Genomic DNA, 13515 nt, shown 5'->3' with positions numbered 1-13515 from the left:
CAAGTTGTGTTTCCTCTTTTGCTCAGAGAAAATAAACAATTGGTATGGCTTATCCTGTCAGTATTTTATTAATTTGCTTTCTTATCCATTAGTGGGATGTTTTTTATCAGTTACTCGGTTCCTCTTGGCTCTGTCCTTGATTATGTTCACTTGCAGAAAGTAGTATTAGCTTGAAACACATCTCTCAAGGAGAAAGATATATTTCTCTAAGCATTCCAATAAACTTGAAATACTGTTGCTTGCAACAGTTCCTAAGGAAAAGTAGGAAAAAAGCCAAGTCAGAGTATCTTTTGGATGAGAAACTATTTAAAAGTATATGTAGTCTTGTGTATGTTAATTTGGTTTCTATGAAGAGAGCAGTGTTTGCATGTCAGGGTGTATGGCACACGAGTGGTCTGTGGTGTGGTTAGCCCTAACAGGCTGGAGTGGAGAATGTGAGCCCCTCTGTGCCATGCATGGAGAGCTACATGGGCCAGCTCTTCACTGCCTACAGGAGTGTCACAGGCACCATTCCCTGACAGTACTCCCTCTCTAGCTTCAGTGTATCCCAGCTGGTACTCATAGAAATGATACACTAAGTTCCTACCATTCTTCCAAACACCAAACCACTTGTTAGGTAATAATAGCAGTATTACCTAAGCAGTAATTATGGATATAGCAATAGTAAACATTGAAAATATAAAAATATTCTCCGATGAAACTTATAGAGAAAGTAATTTCTCTACACTGCAGCCCTGAGATTATTCCCAAGTGTTTCAATAATAATACTTTAACATTTGTAGGCTACAGTCTAACAAAGTGGGTAGGTACATTAAATATAAAATGAATATAGGATATATGTGGAAATGTACAGCCATATAAAAAAATTTGGATATTCCTTTTCTCTCTTTCTACACTTATTCCTGTATCTCGGAGTTCAGCAGCATAAATGGTGCCCCCATTGACTTCACCTGGTGAACTGACTGGGCTGGACCTCAGTAAAGAGTTTTCATCACACCCAAAGTCCTTTCAGAAAGATGAGCTCTGTGCTGTAGGAGGTAGTGAAGCACTGTAACAATATTTCAACCACTTCAGTAAAGAGTCATCTCACCAAATATATACAAAGGAGGGATCTGAGGAGTAGGAAAGTATCATTGATTACACATTTCTCACCTGAGCAGAAGTGCACTTGAAAAACATTCAGATAAAAAGAACTACCTGAAAAAGCTATCCTATGCTAAAACTACTTAAAGCTGGTACCTAAAGTGAAGAAAATGTGAATAACGGCATCTGAGGGCTGCTTCTTTTGATTTTTACTCAGGAAAGTCACTCTGATTGAGGAGAATTTTACCAAAAGCATGAGATCCACTGGGGTTGCCTTGGGGTTTATTTACCTGGTCTTGACAAAACCATTTTTGCCTTGAAAATAAAAATTGATGGCTTAAGGGAAAGGCCCTATTCCAAAAGGAGGTAAGCCCTTGGGCCACTATGAAGTCAGATACAGCAGGGTCTCAGTGCATAGCAAGTGACCACAGCATAGAAATCTGCTGCAATGAAAAAAGAGGGAGCAGGCAGCCTTAATGTCTGAAATTAAATGAAACTTTGAACCATGCACCTCCCATCTCTAAGGCTAGAAACAACCAGTTTGGGCATTGTTAGCTTCCTGATAGGGAGACATTTCCAACATTGTGGAAATTTCCAGAATGGATAGTTTACCTGCTAAGAGAAACCTGAAGTTTTAGCTGACAGGACATATAAGACTTGCTGCTATCTTAGGAAAAGTTTATAATGTATCCCAAAGGAAAGTACTAGTATTATTTAGTATTTATGTATTATATTAGCTTTTTAAAGCATGGAACAAATTACAGTTGATTTCTTAATTAACTGTTTCTCAGCAGATGGGGAAAACAGACATTGAGAGGTTAGAGGTTTGTACTTGCCATACAAGTAAATGGCAGTCAGGAACATGAATCAGTGTCTTCTGGCAAACAGGGCACAGCTCTTTGCCAGTCTGTGACAATATGGGAAAATCAGTGCTTGCTTGCTCCTCTTTGCCTCCTGCCAAGAGGCAGTGCTTTATGCTTGCCCAGAGACCCCTCATCCTGGCATGCAGGGTAGTCCTGCCACAGCCACTGCTCTACCCCAGTCCTCTTTACCCAGTGTTCATGTACGAAAAGCCTTAAGTTCAAGCTTCTTTTTTCACACCATTGTCAAAACCCTTAGAGACCTGATCTAAAGTAATTAGGTTTACTAATGCCTCTTAATTCTCAACCCTTTTAGTAATATTCTAAAAAGTTATATTGCTTATTAGATGATTTACGTGATTCAAATTCTTAATTTCTTGACACCTCTGAATTTCAGCCAATGCAGTTCAGGTACAATAGACAACTGTTCAATACAAGAATCTTAAACAGTCTACAACCTATGGCTTGGTTTGCTCTGTTCAAATCTGTTAACTTTTCCCCTTTCAGGCTGGAATCTGTTTTGCATGTCTCTCTGGATGACACACAACCTTTAAAGACCATTTAAAAACACCTGTCTGATGCTTTCCCTTTTTCTGTAGAGAACACTCACTTCATTGCCATCTGGGGATGCCAACACTTACCCTCCTATGAGAAGAGATGTCATGGTGCAAGATCAGCCCCTCAGCCTTGATTTCTGCCAAACCAGCAGCAGGTTTAATTGTACCTAGTGGGACAATTGCTGATGTTAGAAAAGGACTTGATTTGGGTTATTTGGGGCTCCAAAGCGTTGTCTGGATTAAAATCTAAATCTCTGCGAACAGTTTTCCCAAGCTAAAATTGGACTACCCAATTCTTAAAACATTTCCATGTCAGGAGAAGCCCAACTTCTGTGAGTCTCAAATCTGAAAATTTCTGCAGATATTCAAATAATTTCTGATAATACCACTTGGCCATGTACTCTTTCCTTTCAGAGGAGCAACATACCATCTATCTGTCAGCTTCACATGAATTCATTTTACTCCTAGAAAATTTATTATTAAATAAACCCCATTATTCTTGGCATAATTGCAGAAGAACTTCCCTCTTGTAAATATTCAGAAACTTTCTGGATATGTTCCTGGGCTTTTGTGTTCCTGCTTGAGCAGAGGGGTTAGACCAGATGACCTCCAGAGGTCCTTTCTAACTTTAACAAGTATAAACATGTCACTAACTAATCCTTTGTTTTAACTTTCACTTATGCTGCAGTTCCATCACAACTTAGCATCTCTTCACCCCTCACTCCTCCCATCTTGTTCCCCCTTCCCTCCCTTGTGCTACCACTGCTGCATGGTTCAGCGTGGGGAGATCCAGTTCAGAAAACCAGCATTTTTTGTGCTTGAGTAAGTCCCTGAACTGGTACGCTGTGGATCAGATGAGTACCAACACCAGCACAAGAGAAAGGCAAGGAGGTAGGCAGGGTAATTTATCAGGGAATTACAGCCTTAGGCATACTCAGAGGTGTGTTTTGGCCACAATAGCCAGGAGCCATCTCATCAGCACTACACCTCTAAAACACCATCTTTAGGAGTATGTTCTCTTTCAGTAAACATACTGTTTCTCAAACAGGAAACTTGGAGATATTTTGTTTGCCATTGGATATGCAGAGAGAGTAAAAAAAATTTTAAGACCCTTCCATTTCTCTAAAGACACTGTACTTCTCTATCTCTGTATCTCTTTCATTATACTGTGATTAAAGTTGTGGATTAATTGCTCAGCATCTGTGAGAATGAAATGGAATAACCTGAAATTTGCTTGAGACCTCCTATGATGTGCAAAGTTCTATTTCTTCCACTCTTTTGTTTTAGGAATAGAAATTTAGACATATTTCACAGTAGTTTCAGTAATTTTGACAATGACATGTAATTAAAATGTTACTGCATGGAAGTTTCAACCTTTTGAGATTAGTGGCATCTTAAAAATATCATTCACACTGTGATGATACTGCAGTTTTGGTTTCAGAGGCCAGTGTGGCACACTGCCTCTGTGTCCCATTTGTACTCTTTGAAACATTGCTGCTTTTTTGCACTTTCAGAGGCTTGGATGCATCCTTTCCTTCCAAACAGCCAAATTTGGCTGAATAGACACCTCATTCTCCAAATAGTGGTATTAAAATCAAAGAATGAATAGCTAAATAAGGTGCAACTCAATATTGCTAAATTAATGAGAATATACCCTTCATCTTTTGCAATATAGGAACCTGCTACAATGCTGACTACAAATTTGTCAAAAGAAAAGATACTCAAAAAACATGAGACCCGCATTGGTTCTAACAGATTATAACTAATCTGAATCTGCCATAGCCATAACAAAGCAAAGTAGCTTTTTCATGTCTTATTTTAAAGGAATGGTAAAAAGAACCACAAAGACCACCTTCCTCCACCACAGATACAGTAATATTATTTCTTACCCTTTCTAAAGATTTGGAAATAAAAAGGGGAATGATTCAGTATTACCTGTCATACTTGTAATGTATAAATTGCTGTTGTAACGGCAGCTTAGGGAGCTGATACTCAGGACATGCAAAGGGACTGAGCAGTTACTCATATGCTGTGTTTTTCCCTTCATATTACCCTGCACACCAGTATCTAGCATTCAAATTGTACTTCATCCTTTTGTTCTCTGCAGGTCTGATCCCAGTTTTTAAATGGAAAAATGTATTAACAGAGCCATAATCATATTGCTCCCCCTGGTTCCAATAGCTTTGGAAGAACTGCATTTCATATATTATATGTAACCAAATTAAAAGGCTCAAATTTTTTGTGTGTGATTTCTGGCTCACAGATGCTGGGTATAATTATTTCTTCTAGAGTATTGCATTATACTGTAATTTGCACAATGGCCCAAAAGCTTTCCAGTGTGCCAGCAGAATCAAAAACTCCACCACTTTATAGTCAAGTGCAGTGCTGCTGCTCTGCTTGTTTCAGCATGGGTAGACAATTAGATAAATAGGGTGGAATTAACCCCCTCATCCCCAAATTAGGGGTTTTACTAATATATAAAAAGAAACTCTGAGGTTTGAACATAAACCTATTGATTTCATTTCATCAAAAGCCACCAACATAATATTAAATAACATACAAATTAATTATTTTGAAGTGTGCAACTTGAAATGTTGAAGAGGTTCTACAATAGACTTTCATACTGAGATTCATGCATTTGTTTCCCCTGCAGCCTTCGAAAGCAGAAACCATCCTTTCCGTTCTTCTATACATGTAAAATTAGGTACCATTGAGTCACAGCTGTCTCAGTGGACAGAAAACATTTTTATTGTGACAAAAAGTACTCTCATATGAAGCATTTCTGTAATGTCACCATTTCAGCTGTCAGCTGACATTCAGCTTGACATTTACAAGGTGACTTCAATGACATTTCTGTAATTCGACTAACTAATGAACCTGAATAATCAAGTGATGATAGCCAGGATAAAACCCAAGCATCTGAAGCACATCTTCAACTTACATTTATGTCACAAATTGCTATGAAATTTTGATGATTCTAAATATTTTAGAGGTCTCATTAAATCTTGGTTGGATAACGAATATCACAAAAGCAAAAAAAAATCTATAGGAAAATTAATCTCAAATCATTGTTAAATTTGTACACCTGGGCTCACCATTCACTTCAGAACAGAATATCTTATTCTTAATATCACAGGCATTTTTTATAGCTTATAATAACACTCAATAGCTTTTCTGGTACCAGGTTAAATTGTGGTTTCTTTAGATTAGATTATTGCAGTGAATTGCCACTTTCAAGACATTGGTTGAAATGGAAACAGTAGCTGTACCAAAGAGAAATGCCAAAAAAGTAAGTTCAACTTTTTTCTTCACTTGTCAAAGCAATTATTTAAGATCTCATTTAATTAATTTTGGAAGCAATTTCAGAGTTTTCATTATATTCAGAAAATTATGCCAATTTTCCTGCATTACTCTGATTTTTTTGGATATAGAAAATAAATGCTCAGGGAAGCATATAATACTTTCTTTTTCATATATTGAAATGTATAATTTCATATATACTTTCTGTTAGTGTTCTGAGTTCATCTAGTACTTACTCTGCAAGTATTCTTTTAAGAATATCTGGATATGGAAAGTTAAGGCATGTTACCATAATGAGTTGCTGTCACTCATTCTTTCTCTTGTTATAGCATGGCTAACATCAACACTGCAAGATGTTACATCTATTCTTTAAATATGTTTATTCAGATGTATCTTTTATTTTTTCCTTTGGAAGTGTTGGAAGTTAAATATATTCCTTAATATTACAATGCAGTTGCTTTTAATAAGTCAAAGAAACCTGTTATCTTTTAATCACTTTCCTCAAGTTCCTTTCCCTCTCCTCTCCTCTCCTCTCCTCTCCTCTCCTCTCCTCTCCTCTCCTCTCCTCTCCTCTCCTCTCCTCTCCTCTCCTCTCCTCTCCTCTCCTCTCCTCTCCTCTCCTCTCCTCTCCTCTCCTCTCCGATATCAAATAGCAAAGAACAAGGAGATTTTAATTTCAATAGAGGGTGGTTTTTTTTCAACTCAGAAGACATCTTCATCTGAACTAGTCATCTAAGCACTGAAGATCTAATTATCATTATAGTAGGACAGTTGGACCATGCTGGGAAAGTTTCTGTTTCCTCACAGTGGGATATGAAAGGAGGTTAGGATGACTTGGTCTGATAGACACCTCTTGCTGTTGCCATCCAAAGTTAGAGATGAAGCTCTCCCAAAGCCCTGCCTTTCTATCAGCTATAAAAGACCTACTGAAAACTGTCAGTTCTGGCTATGAAGAAAGATCAGCCTGCTTAAAAAAAAAACAAACCACAATAAACAACACGTAGGGAGAAATTTGTTTCTGATGAGGCAACCTAGAAAGACTAACACTATTAGGCATCTGGCATTTGGCTCCTATTACAGGGAACAGTAAGGATAGGTCAATGATACAAACAAGTGAAATTAATTTCCTCACAGGAAGTGTACTGGCTGTCTTTTTAATTATTTCTGTTCCAAATGCTTCTATTTTATGACTTTGAAAATGTGCACTTTATTTTTATACTTCATTGGGTGATCATGTGCCTTTTTAGATGGGCAACTAGAGTGTTAACTAGAGTGATGTTTCAAGGGTGAAAAATCCCCCAAACCCCACAGCATTTTGGAGAACTTACAGTTTAATCAGTATTTTGAGTCATATAGGCATTGTATGAAATAGTCTATATTGGTACAGAATTTCTAGGGCATCACCCCAACCCAATTTGCATTATTATACTGAAATGCAGCTGCTTTTATGTACCCACCCTTATTCTTCTTGTATCTAAGTCTATCTCAAAGGTGCAGTAGCTGCCTCAACTAACCAGATATAATCTGAGAGAAAGAAGCCCCTGAGTAGAGAAAAGAGGCTCAGAAGTCATCCTAACTTGGAATGTTACTTATAGGACTGATTGGAGATTTTCTGAATATACTCTTTTGTCATGAAATATTTATTTAATTAAAGAAAAAATATTTGCAGGCATTTTTGCACCACTTTTGTAATGGTTTAGACTGCCAGCCTCCCACTTGCCTCTTGGTTGTTCTGTCAGCTTTTTTTTGGTTCATACTTTCCTATTCTACTGTGCTTTTCTGGCTCATTATCTTTGTCCACTAATGGGATACATGCCTGGGAAATTGTAGAAGCACAGGGCAAGCCTGCAGTCACTCCACAAGTTCCCTAGTAAAATACTCTCAGCTCTCAGTACTTCTTAACCCAGAACTGCATGTGTTTTGTTATTTATTGTGTGTATCAATGGATTTCACATAGGATAGGATTAGTTTCAAGTTCAGCTTCACCTCTTCCAAGTACAGCTCAACCACCTTTGAGTCTCTGCTGACCTATAGGGCACAACACTTGTAGCACAGTGAATTAGGTACTTGAGATGTTGTTTACAAATGTCTATTTGCTATGGACAAAACCAACATTGTACCACCATACTAGGGACACATACTTGCTTCTCTTAACACTGTAAGTGTTGGATATATGCAATAGCTTGACTTTCCCTGCCATCCCCTGTGATCTCTGCTCTGTCTGTCCTAGTCACTCAGAGCTCAGGAATGATGTGAGTCTCATTCACTGCGGACTTCAAGCTCTTGCCCCCGGCTCATCCTTCAGCTTGAAATGTGGGAGGCATACTCAAGTCTTAGATTGGTCATAGTGGTTTTTGTATCTTGGCCACTTCAGTTGATGTTTCATGCATGAGAGGCTGCATCTCACTCTTCATTCATACAGAGTATAATTTGCTGAGCCTAGGGCTAATATGAAATCAGCCTTGAAAGCAAGGAGGAGCAAATCCATATGTCCATCAGGAGACACTTCATGTACTGCCAGTGTAGACCAGAAAGGTAGACAGGGACCGCTGGTGTTGATGCTGATGCCATGAAGCAGCACAATATTCAGGAAAAGTATCACAGATGATAACTGATTCATTTTTGGTGGGGGGATGTTTCAATAATGGTTTTCATCACAGATTTTGTAATCTGTTCTCCTAGCATTTTGAAAAGCTATTTCTGAGCACCACAATATAAAGCTGTTAGAGAGTGTCCAAAGGAGAGCCATGGTGAAGGGTCTGTAGGGGAAGCCTTATAAGGAGTGGCTGAGGTTACTTGGTCTGTTCAGCCTGGAGAAGAGGAGACTGAGAGGAGACCTCATTGTGGTATTCAACATCCTCACAAGGAGAAGAGGAGGGGCAGGCCCTGATCTCTTCACTCTCATAGCCAATGACAGGACCCAAGGGTGTGGTCTGAAGCTGAGTCAGGGGTGGTTCAGGTTGGATATTGGGAAAAGTTCTTCACCCAGAGGGTGGTTGAGCACTGGAACAGGTCCCCAGGGAAGTGGTCAAAGCACCAGCCTGACAGAGTTCAAGAAGTCTTTGGACAATGCTGTCAGAGACATGGTGTGATTCTTGGAGTGGCCAGCAGTTGGACTCAATAATCCTAATGGGTCTCTTCCAACTGAGCATATTCCGTGATTCTGTGATTCTATGATTCTATGTTCTCATCCCTGCAATATCTTAATCTTTTTGTAAAGCCTTATAATTTCAACAAGGTCTGCTTCCAGGAGTATACCCCTTATTGCTCTTTATTGCAACATGCATATCGAAGTGAGGCAGCTAAAAGAACACTGTACTTGCTTTTATCCTTCCTCCTATACACAAAATTGCATGTAGAGAAACAATCATCTAAGGACACAATGGATTTTTGCTTACTTCTATGGAAGCCTGTACAGCTAGCTAGTAAACAGAAAGCTTTAAACTATATTAATGTCATTGACAATGTCAGGATGTATGGTTATTACAATGTAAAAACAAAATATACTCAATTAGTACCAGTGTGAAATACTGTTGGTAGTCCACTGTCTGATGATGTTTTATTTGGCTAAAAAAAATAAATAAAACCACACCAAAGACTAAGACAAATTTACCCAAAACCTCACTGGGTCTCAACTTCAAAATTACAATCACTGGTGTTCTACTAAGGTAGCATATGGCCCATACCTTTAATTTTGATTGATATTAGCAGTTAGCTAATATAATACTCCATATACGAAGATTTTGCTTACATTAATACAAATATGTTAAGTAAAGACAAAGACAAATGGTGATGCAAGTAAGTTAGCAGAATTTGGTAAAAATGTGAAGCAGAACATTTGTTCTTCAGATTTGGACAGTGATAGCTTACCACATTTATGAATAATTCCTTACATTTTTTATCATTTTCTGCCCCAGCAGCTAAATTAGTTTTACAAATATTAATTGAATTGTCTAACTTCACTATGCACTGGGTGATAGAAAAGATTATTAACTCCACTTTATAGATAAGGAAACTGAGACAGGGAGAGGAAATGATTAACTGGAGATCACATAGGGAATCACAGAAAGATAAATCCCAGATTTCTCCATCCAATGCATTAAGCACTGAACATTGCTACTTCTCCTCACAAACAGCCATCAGAAATGAGACACATTTCAAATAGAAGCAATTAAAGCAACATTTCATCAAAAATAAAAGCTTCTGAAATTCATCCTACACTGGTGATCCCAAATGTTGTTCTCTTTTGTCTCTGCCACACTGTTTTAAGCACAGATTATCCCTCCTTCCTTGCTTCCTGCACCATTATATAGGCCAGGATGTGCAGCATGTGCACTTCTATCTCTCCTGTAGCCCCCCTGAAAATATCTGCCCTACCTACATAGGTACATACCTATATACACTGCTGTGTATGCACATAAACACCATTTCTATTCCACAAAAGCTGATCATTCCTTAGCACTCTGGTACCTGAAGCACATCTGCCTCTCCAAAAGGACAGCCTCTATAGAGATGTAGGACATTTCTTCTATCAAGAAATTAATGCTCTGAGAGGATGAGAAGTGAGGGGTAACAAACAAACAAACAAACAAACAAACAAACAAACAAATAGCAATATACCTTATACATCAGATATTTGCTTGGCCTGACCTCACTCACACTCTGGGTGACCAGGAGAGCTCTGGCATATTCAGCTTGTACAAGCACTTGACAATTTCAGCTATCACTGCTCTAAATAAGGTTCATGATTAAACTAATTAAAATGGTGTTTGTTAGCTGACAGCCATTAATAAGCAAGCTGGTTAAACACTTGCCACAACGTATCAATCAACATATTAGAATTTTCTTGTTTTTCTGTAAGCCTACATGTCTTTGTCATAATTACCTTAGTACTTAGATCTAATCCTGAAATTCCATAAATCAACAGATATGCTGCCATTAATTTACACTGGAAACACAATAAGATCTCTATTAAAAACTATTTATAAAGCACTGAATGTAAGCAAATCAGGTGCTATATGATTATGGTTTTGAAGAACTTTAGTTTCTGGCTTTAGCACTTCTATGCACACTCTTGTCCCAAATAAATACTTGTACAAAAATTTTTGATCTATTTTTAACAGGGTGAATGCTGTCTAATGACTTTTGTTTAATGGGTCAAGTCTATGCCACTGAAGAAGAAAACAAAATTATTACATAGCAAACATTAGGCCATGTGTGTAGAGTCAAACAAAACAAAATATTCAAGACATAGAATTAACTATTCAAAAGATCTTGGCTGAGCTACAGTATTTTGAAAATCATTCTTAAGTTTTGATGTGCAAGTTTGTAAAACTAAAGAGTTTCCAAAGAGCAGCATGGATCAAAAATCATTGTATTTTTAAAAAATTCTTAATGATTGCTAATTTAGTGTGGAAGTAGCCTTCCAAAATGTTCAAAGTTACAAAAAAGTATGTTTATCTGGGTTGGTTTCAGACAAACCAGATTGGATTCAGACTGGAATCACTGGGAATATGATCTGATTAACAACTTGCTTAGTACTTGAAGATTAAGCTTCAAAAAACTATCTGAAAATCAAGAAAATGCAGTTAGATAAAATTAGAACAACTTAGTAATCATTACTGACGCTACAATAATTGTCTTTGCCTATCGCTTTCCATAATTATAAATAGTTTACTACTGGATGGTCCTGATGTCTCATATAAGGCCCAGAACATGAACACATTCTAATTTACCTATGATATTACTTAGCTAAAAAGTATAATGCATTACATTTTTATATTTGGTCTAGATACATTAAAAAATATTTCTTTTGCTTGTGAGGTGAGTATTACAGCTATTGACTTATAATTATTCTTGGGACCAGATATGTTTTGTTGGAACAAACTATAGTGTGTAAAGAATGATAGATGAATACTTTAAAAAAAAAAAAAACCAGAGTGAGTGTGGTTTATAATAAGAGTTTTTCAGGCTATCTAAGAAAAAGAATTTGTAATTAAAGACTTTTGTCTTCTTCATAACAGCTATAATAGTCCTTAAACTCAAAGCCACCTGTTTAGGCTTCAGCTCTAGGCCATTATACACCTGTGACCTTCTCCCACTAGCAGTTGAAGAACTTTCATATTGAATGTTTACCTAATGGCAATTGTGTTTTCAAAAAAAAAAAAAAACAAACAAAAAAACAACCCCAAAACAAAACAAAAACCCAACAAAAGCAACCAAACAAAACCCCCCACCCCTGTGCCCAGAATTCTGGAATGAAGCGCTGTCCTGCTTCCAGGAGGCACTGCCCCTGTTCTTTCAGGCTAGAAGGGGCTCAGAAATCCAGGAAGTTCTTCCACCGGTATTATTATACAGAGGGAAAAATTCATGGTGTGTGATCTCATTAAATGCCTAGGGCTGTGTCAAGGCACTGGATTGGCACATCTGCACACAGATTAATTTTGAAACCCATCTCCAGAAATCCTTCTCATCCTTGCCTCCCAAGTCCCAGTGCAGAGGCTTGGTCAGCTTCAGTTCCATTTTAGATGCCAAGAAGAATTGAATGTTCTGCCACAAAATCCAGGCTACAGCTGCATCTCTATTAGTGCTGTGTTTTGAGGCAATGCAATTCCTGCACACTGGTGCAATCCACAGAACAGTGTTTATGCTAACTGGGTTTCCTTTCAGGGATGTCTAACCTGGTGGTGGTGCTCCATATGGCCCTCAGTTTCACCCCTGCTGGGGACACATGAGACTGTGACAGTTCTTGCTGCTCCAGAGCACCATGACATTGCAGTGAGTCAGTTCCATCAAAAGTGTGTGTTTGAAGCGGATCTCCTGGCTGCCCCCCTCTTTGATTTACACCACAGAGAAGTCTCAGAGAGCCTCAACTGGATTCCTTGTAGGTGAAACTAAACTAGAAAATGTACTTCAGTTTCATCTGGGGCACTGCAGCTCTTAATGGACATTCAGTGTGTAAGATCAGATGAGATCCAGTTTGAAATACACCCTCTGAAACACACAGAGTGTGGTCCTCAGCACCAGCTACTTCCCTCTGCAGGCCTGCTTTTCTTGCAGCACACAATCTGGTAACTTAGGCACAGCCTCAGCGAGTTTCAGACCACATCTGTGGTCATGATGATTATGGGGATTTGGCAGTCTGACTTCAAACAGCTGCACAGTAAAACCCCTGGACTGCACATAATGTAGATGTACAGGCCTCAGAACTGTTTAGCTCAGTAACTCTCCCTTTTATTGCACCAAATTACTGGCTAATGTGGACATAATAGAGAGCTCTTTGCCATTAGACAGTACCCTCTGTCATGCAAACCAGAGGACAGGTATATATAAATATATGCTGTATTATCACAATTGTTACACCTTAACACTTATGCTCATCTCTCTGTTGCTTCAACTGTATGGCACTACAGACAGTAGGGTTGCAAGCAGGGAGAGGTGGGAGCCCTGCCATCATAGAGACCCTGAAATGGGTTGAGGACATTGGTTTTCTTATCTCTGCTTAGTTAAGACTAAAATTCCATCATGCAGCTTTTACTGATGGTTTATTTAAATCCTGAAAATGCAGTTTTATTTTATTAATGTACTGTATATCAGATTAAATTTTACGTGGGTTTTTTTGTTTTGTTTTGTTTTGTTTTTTAGCTTAGTATATCACCTAGAATTAAAAGTGGAGTCACTGAAATATAAATAAATACATAAGTGAACTCAAATCC

Source organism: Lonchura striata, chromosome 2, assembly GCF_050655825.1.
Source record: "Lonchura striata isolate lonStrDom1 chromosome 2, ASM5065582v1, whole genome shotgun sequence".
In the NCBI taxonomy this organism is placed as follows: Eukaryota; Metazoa; Chordata; class Aves; order Passeriformes; family Estrildidae; genus Lonchura; species Lonchura striata.
Note: the sequence above shows the minus strand (reverse complement) of the source record.